The 7981-nt window shown below is 45.8% G+C and overlaps 1 pseudogene; it reads right to left on the bottom strand.

Moving 5' to 3' along the window:
- Window positions 1–7001: 7001 nt before the first annotated feature.
- On the bottom strand, window positions 7002–7667 carry LOC149823419 (dirigent protein 25 pseudogene; annotated as a pseudogene).
- Between the last annotated feature and the right edge of the window lie 314 nt (window positions 7668–7981).

Below are 7981 nucleotides of genomic sequence, written 5' to 3' on the forward strand. Positions count from 1 at the left end.
GCCAAAATCGTAAGAAAGGTGAAAGGGATATTTTGAAAAGACAGAATGGTGAACAATTTAATTCTAAGGTGGTGTGGGAGACTATTAGATTTATCATGCCCAGGGGGGCGCTACCCTTCACCCCCGCATTTGGGGAGTGGTTCACGCATAATCCGGGCGACATCCCTGCTACGTGATTTTCCTCTTTATCGCTATCCTCTCCTCGCAAAGGCACTGGGACTTATCCTCTATGATCGGGCATCATGTATATAAACCTGTGTCGGGCTATAACCATTTTTTTATTATTGATAATAAAAGTTTGTACACTTGGCACCGTGGATGTAGGCTAACCCAGTTGAACCATGTAATCCCCTCTTCTGTGCTCTCTGCCTCACTCCTTAACATGGTATCAGAGTGGGTTGAGGGCGGATCACTTTCCTCGCTCCTTCCAATCATGAGCGACGCTGGCAACATCGAAGAGCATGGTTGCACCACTGCCAAAATTGCAGCGCAAGAGCAGAACCTCACCCTCAGGATCACCATGGTACTCCTCAACGGTACCAACTACTTGACTTGGTCAAAGCCTGCTATGCTCTACCTAAGCGGGAAAGGCAAGCTCGGGTTCGTTAATGGGAAGAACCCTGCCCCCACCAGAGAGCATGCCACCTATGATGAATGGGAGTTAGGAAACCACCTCGTCATGTCGTGGCTCCTAAACTCCATGGAGCCAAGACTGGCCGAAGGCTTCTTGTTTCATGAGATGGCCCAGGAACTATGGGAATCCCTAGCCGAGGTCTATGGACAACAGAACAACATGGTCCGAGTGTACCAGCTGCAATAGCATATTTCAAAACTCTAAATGGACGATAGGCCCTTCCACAAATACGTCGACAAACTGCGCAGAATGATCGACGAGCTAAATCAATATCGGCCCATCACCACCGACATAACCTGCTCAAATGTTGTGTAGAGGAAGACAAGGTCTTCAAGCTCCTCGCATGTCTGCATGAAAGCTACAACAACCTACAGAGCCAAGTCTTAATGTCAAACACATCGGTGTCCTTCAACAACATATGCGTCATCATACAACACGAGGAGACCAGGAGACAGGTAATGGGGACCAAAAGCAAAACCAACTGTGACAGCGCCCACGAGAAGTTTGCATTCACCATTCAAATCACCACAGAACCCAACTACAATCCGGGCAAAAGCCCCAACGACAAAAGCCATAGCAGAGAATGTGCTCGGCTTAAATTCACACACAGCAACAAGCCTGGGCACTCCAAAGACCGGTGTTGGGAAATCATCGATAAACCAGATCGCCCAAACAACCAGAGAAACAAAAGGCCACCAACCTCTGAGATCAACATGGACGACCTTGCCAAGATCATCAAACAACTCAACAAGGCCAACCTAGCTGTAAGAACCAAGACGGACGGTAAAATTGAATCCTCAGGTAAGACTCCCATTGCCCTCATTGTTAGTTCTCTCCAAGACAGATGGCTCATGGATTTCGGCGCCATGGACCACATGACCGGGCACCGCGACTAGTTTGAATCAGTCAATGAAGCACTGCTCAGCTCGGTGTGCATAGCCAATGGTACCCTTGTACCTATTCTAGGCAAGGGAATCCGAAACTTCTTAAAAAACGTGATAACCTTCGATGTCTTTTACATACCTAAGTTCCCAGCGAACCTCATATCCGTCAGTAAAATCACCAAATCCCATGGATGCAACGTGATATTTTTGGCTAAGGAGGTGATTTTTCAGGATACCAAGATGACAAAAATGATTGGTAGAGGAATGGAAGTCAATGGCATCTACGTCTTGAACAAAGAAACCAAGGCCATGTTGGCGAATAAAAGGACCGATTAAAGAAAATTATGGCACTGCAGACTCCATCACCCCTCTGATCGGGTCCTAAAGGACCTCCTCACTAATTCAGCAGCAGACACTCATGCGCCTTGCGATGCATGACAATACGCAAAGCAAGCAAGACTCCCATTTGAATCTTCTGAAGATTGGTGCAAGAGTGTTTTTTAGCAGGTCCACTCCAATGTTTGGGGACCAGCCCCATCTATTTCATATTCTGGTTTTAAGTACTTTGTTACCTTTATTGATGATTGTTCAAGAGCTACATGGATTTATTTCTTACAAAAAAAGGATGAGGTTCTTAACGCATTTAAAGACTTTTGAAACATGGTAAATAGACAGTTCGATGCCCATGTCAAGACCCTCTGATCCGACAATGAAGAATACACCAACAAAGAACTCAAAGAATACCTCAGTCAACAAGGCACTCTACCCCAGAACACATGCGCCGGCACACCACAATAGAACGACATCGCCGAGCATAAAAATTGGCACCTATTGAACATCGTGAGATCCCTCATGTTCCAAACCAATGTTCCCAAATGATTCTGGTCGGACGCCTTGGCAGTCGCCAACTACACCATAAACAGACTACCGAGCAAAAATATTGTAGGCACGAGTCCTATGCACATATTGCATGGAAAGCACCTCTCCATTGCTTATCTGAGAGTCTTCGGATGCACCTGCTACATACACTTACAAAACAAAGATAGGGACAAGTTGGACAGGCGAGCCATCAAATGCATATTCTTGGGCTACTCCATCAAAAAGAGGTACAAATGCTTCAATCCGCAACAGAACAAGCTCTATATTTCTCAGGATGTGCAATTCTTCAAACACGAACCTTTCTTTCATAGCATAAACTCGGACAAGTTGGAGCACGCACCTGAAGGGGAGTCCACCAATACCCAGCTGTCCTTAAAAAACTCATCCTACCCAACATACACAACACTGAACCTCACCCATGCACCCACACTCATCAACATCAATCGTCAGATGTCACCTCTACACCTCCACCCAGTCCTAGTACTCAAGCATCACAGCCCACGGTCGAAACCGAACCCATCAGAATATCAACCCAAACCACCCACACCCCAGTACACCTATGAGACTACTACACGTACCTCACATCCAACGCCACCCTCAAATCCACCAATCACCTCATCGAAAAATACAAATCCTTCCAAAATATGTCCAACCAGTACTTAATGTTCCTGGCCGCTACCTACTCCCAGACAGAACCAAAATCCTTCTAATAAGCCGACTCTGAGCCACATTGAAAGAAGGCCATGCAAGGTGAAATCTCGGCCCTAAAAAAAAACATGCTTGGGATATCGTTCCTCTCCCGGCAGATAAGAAACTGGTTGGATACAGATGGACATACAAAACAAAATACAACAGCAATGAAAGCATAGAACGCTTTATAGCCCAACTAGTGGCAAAGGGCTACACTCAGATAGATGGCATCGACTTCAACGAGACCTTTGCACTGGTCTCCAAGATGAACTCCATCAGAATTCTTCTTTCCGTCGCCTCAAACAAAAGATGGAATGTGTACCAACTTGATGTTAAGAACATCTTCTTCCACGGAGACCTGGAAGAAGAGGTGTACATAGAACTACCCTCGGGCCTCAAAGAAGCCCATAACCGGGACAGTGTATACAGACTGAAGAAAGCATTGTATGGCCTGAAGCAATCGTCAAGGGCCTGGTTTGCAAATTTGAGTGAAGCACTACTCGATCAAGGATTCAAAAGGAGTAGCGCCGATCACTCCATGTTCGCCTCCAAGCACACCTCTGACACTGTCATCGTCCTCGTTTACGTAGATGATATCATCGTGATAGGAGACAACAAGGAAGGCATGGAAGAGGTAAAAAAAAAACATCACAAAAAATTCAAAATCAAGGATCTCGAAAAGCTGAGATATTTTTTAGGCATAGAGGTCACCCACTCCAACCAAGGAATATTCATATGCCAACGCAAGTACACATTAGACCTCCTGAAAGAGACTGAAACCCTCGGGACAAAGCCAATAGAGTCACCCATGGAAATGAACCACAAGATCCTCAAAGACGGTGGAGAACTCATTGCAGACGTTGGGAGCTTCCAACGCTTGATCAGGAGACTGATATACCTGACTGTGACCAGACCCGACATTTCCTATGCTGTAATCCTAATAAGCCAGTTCATGCACTCCCACAGAGTCCCTCACCTCGAAGCAGCTCACAGAGTATTGAGATACCTCAAGGCCACCACGGCCAAAGGCATACTAATAAAGAGACACGGCCACACCGACATAGTAGGATACTCAGATGTCGACTGAGTAGGCGACCCAAATGATCGGAGGTCGACCACAGGTACTGCATATTTGTGGGAGGAAATCTCACTTCATGGAGAAGTAAGAAACAAAATGTGGTGGCCCGCTCCAGCATCGAAGCCGAATACAAGGCCATGGCTTCGTCCACATGTGAGCTCATATGGGTAAAGTCCCTCTTTGAAGACATAGGAATAGCTACACCTGCACCAATACAATTGAGATGTGACAACAAGGCGACCATCCACATTGTCGCGAACCCAGTCTTTCACGAAAGGACCAAACACATAAAATCTGATTGCCACTTCATACACGAGAAAGTCCAAGGGAAGCTTATCAGCACTCCATTCGTCAAGAGTGAGCAACAACTTGCAGACATTCTCACCAAAGCCCTAAGTCAGAATCGTTTTGAAGATCTATGAGGCAAGCTGAGGCTGATCGACATCAGCCTGCCAGCTTGAGGGGGCGTATTAGATTTACCGTGCCCGGGGGGCTCTACCCTTTACCCCCCGCATTTGGGGATCGAGCAGTTGACGCAGAATTCGGGTGACATCCCCGCTACGCGATTTCCCTCTGTATCGCTATCCTCTCCTCGCAAAGGCGCTGGGCCTTATCCTCTATGACCGGGCAACGTGTATATAAACCCGTGTCGGGCTGTAACCTTTTTTTGATTATGGATAATAAAAGTCTGTACGCTTGGCACCATGGACGTAGGCTAACCCAGCTGAATCACATAATCCCTTCTCTTCTGTGCTCTCTGCCTCACTCCTTAACAGAGACTGTCTGATTGAAGAGCATGGCGTTTGATCAATACAGTTTTAGTTGGTCGAGTGCTCATGTTCCCAAAGCTGCTCTTGCCTTGTGTTACACAATTAGCAATAGATTGCTAACCATGGAGCGTCTTCAGAGAATGGGTATGTTGCTACCAAGTCATTGTCTAATGTTTGAACATGCAGAAGAAACAATTGAGCGTCTGATGATTCATTGCAAGGCAGATTTGGTGCAGGGTGCGGGTTAAACATTTTGGAAAAAGGAAGATTCCTAACTCAGCCATATTGTTGATTATGGGATACCCAATATTTCAAAGATAAAATGGTTAGGAGAGCATGGTTGAAAGGTTTCCAAATTGTAATCCGGAAGGTGTGAGAGTTGAGGAAGTACAATTCTCTTTGAAGGTACAAAAATGACTACAGAATGCATCATGCACAGTGTCTTGAACGAGGTTAGTATGCATGCTGTCCTTCGAATATGTGTGGATATGACAAGTGTAGCTGCTAGAAAATGGTTACATGCAGACCGATGGATTGCTCCTGTTGAAGGATAGTTGAAGATAAATGTTTATAGTGTTTATACCGTCCTCCAAATCATGGCAGGTGGGATTCTCAGTCAAGAACCATGTTCGTCAGAACTTGTACAGCGGTTGGATGAATCATAGAGTAGAAATATGGAGATGTGAATGGATTGTCTGGAAAGAAATTCTGGGCATGATCTCTCAATGCAGTGATATTATAGAATCATCTATAAAATATATTTTTGCAGCCACTAATAGATTGTTGGAGGGAAGAGGCCATCCCTGCATCATGGACCTGGAAATGGCAGATATAGGTCTACAGTTCAAATCATACTACTTTCAGTTTTCAAATAATGTGACTTTTTTGTAAACGAGCCATCTCACTCTCCGGTCATTTAACTTGAGCTCAAGCTCGCCTCAACATGCTGCGAAAATGGTGCGAGCTTGAACACTTCAAGGCCCGTTAATTTGTTCTGCTCGTTCCAGTTACATGCAGACTCCATTTTTAAAGTCCAGGATGCTCATTGCTACATGTCAATATCAAGAAGCAAATTAAATTTTGCACTCTTATGCCCATTAATCTTTTGAGCAACATAGTCACAGGTCTCATGCTCGAGAAAATCCTTGTAATATGTTCAAAAACATGGTTTTTCTCAAAAAAAAAAAACAGGAAAAACATAAGCATATAAAACGTATAAAATATGTACAAGTTAAAATACAATGAGGCTACAAACATATAAATAATCTAAAAGTTTTGCAAAAAGGACTTATAAACTTAGTGACAACTTTTTTTTTCGGCAAAATCTCATTTTTTAAAAACTTGGGAGAAATTGAAAAAATTTCATAAATCTTGTGTTCTTTTCGGCTAAATCTTGTTTTTCAAAAACTCATGAGAAATTGAAAAATTTTCATAAATCTTGTGTTTTTTTGGCAAAATCTCGGCAATAAAAAATATTAATAAAATTATTTAAAAATAAAAGTACATGGTTTTTTCATGATAAATAGCCGTTTAAAACATAATATCGCATTTAAATCATGGTATTTTTTGTTTTTTCATAAATCTCACGATATTTTGAAAATCTTGCAAGAAATTACCGTTTTAAACTTACAGGCAATTTCTTGGGATATTATCGCGAGATTTTCATAAATCTGGCGATATTTGTCACTATGGTTATAAATATATTTTTTGAAAACCCCACGCTTTTAATGTCAAGATGGTGGCTATTTAGAATATTGTGCTAAACTTGCGATATTTTGAAATATCAGTCATGACTGATCTACAAATGAAGGGTTTATAACGCGTCTGCTCTAACCAGCAAAACCCCACAAACAAAATATCATAGAATACATGGTTGAACGTCGATTTGAGCAAGACAGGAACTGCATGTGGAAACAACACAACCCAAACAATCTTGAAGAAACTCATTCTCTACAAAGGGACACACCAAGCAATCAAGACTCCTACACATCATAATGCATGAAATAAAACGCAAGGAAGAAAATGCACAGATACATAATTAATTGATGCTGGCCCATTGAGATCTTCTAGTAGGAGAGATAGACCAGGAACTGTAGGATGGTCTGCACACCGTCGGTCTCGTGGGTGTCTATCGGGTGGAGGGTACTCCGGATTACCGCGTACCCCTTCGCGTTCTCGTAATTCCCTGTGCCACCAATGACGGCGACGTGCGACTCGGAGCCGGCGGTCCGGTGGACGCCGAAGAAGCTGATGGTGTCGACGAATCCGCCGGACTCCAGCAAGGCGGTGAAGACCAGGGACTGGCTGCTGCCATCCTGGGAGGTGGCTACGTAGAAGCCCTGGGCCTTGCCCACCACGGGCGAGCCCAGCTCCTGCCCCTCGGTCAGCTGGTCGTCTATGACCGTTATGGTGCCGAACTCCAGCTTCTCCAGCGTGGCCCCGACGGGCAGCTGCCCGGCGGTCACGAAGGGCAGGTTCCCGCCCACTGTGGTGCTTTCTGCCTGCAGCGCGGTGGTCCCACCCAGCCCGGTTAAGAAGGGCTGGATGTTGCCCCCGTTGGCGTGGACGGTGCTGATGCCATTGGAGTCGGGGAGTGGGACCCCACCGTTGGGAGGGAAGACGTCGTTGGGCTTGGCAAAGGCCAGCTGCCCGTCGGCCGCGACGTTGTTGACTACGCCGGTGACCACCCGGGCGGTGGGGTGGGTCCCACCGAGGATGTCATGCATGAAGAAGGTGAGGGTGTGGTCCCCACCTGTTGTCGTTGTTGGTGGTGGGACCAGCGTGGGAGCTGGTATGGTTGGTGGGTCCAGTGGGCTAGCCACGGGAGCCTGTGGGCTCGGGATGGTCGGGCTCGGGGAGAGAGGCGCGGTCGGCGTCCCGGTCTGCTCGTCCAGGGTTCGAGCAGCGAGCGCACAGCCGATGATGGCTAAGCAGAGGAGGAAGGAAGCACCTGCTCTTTCGTTGCTAGCGAGGGAGCCCATGATCGCCAATGTTATCTATTGCTGCTTGATTGATTGATGGAATGGCCTGTGGCTAAATTGGATCG

The sequence above is a fragment of the Nuphar pumila genome, chromosome 10, assembly GCF_984573655.1.
Source record: "Nuphar pumila chromosome 10, dmNupPumi1.hap1.1, whole genome shotgun sequence".
Lineage (NCBI taxonomy): Eukaryota > Viridiplantae > Streptophyta > Magnoliopsida > Nymphaeales > Nymphaeaceae > Nuphar > Nuphar pumila.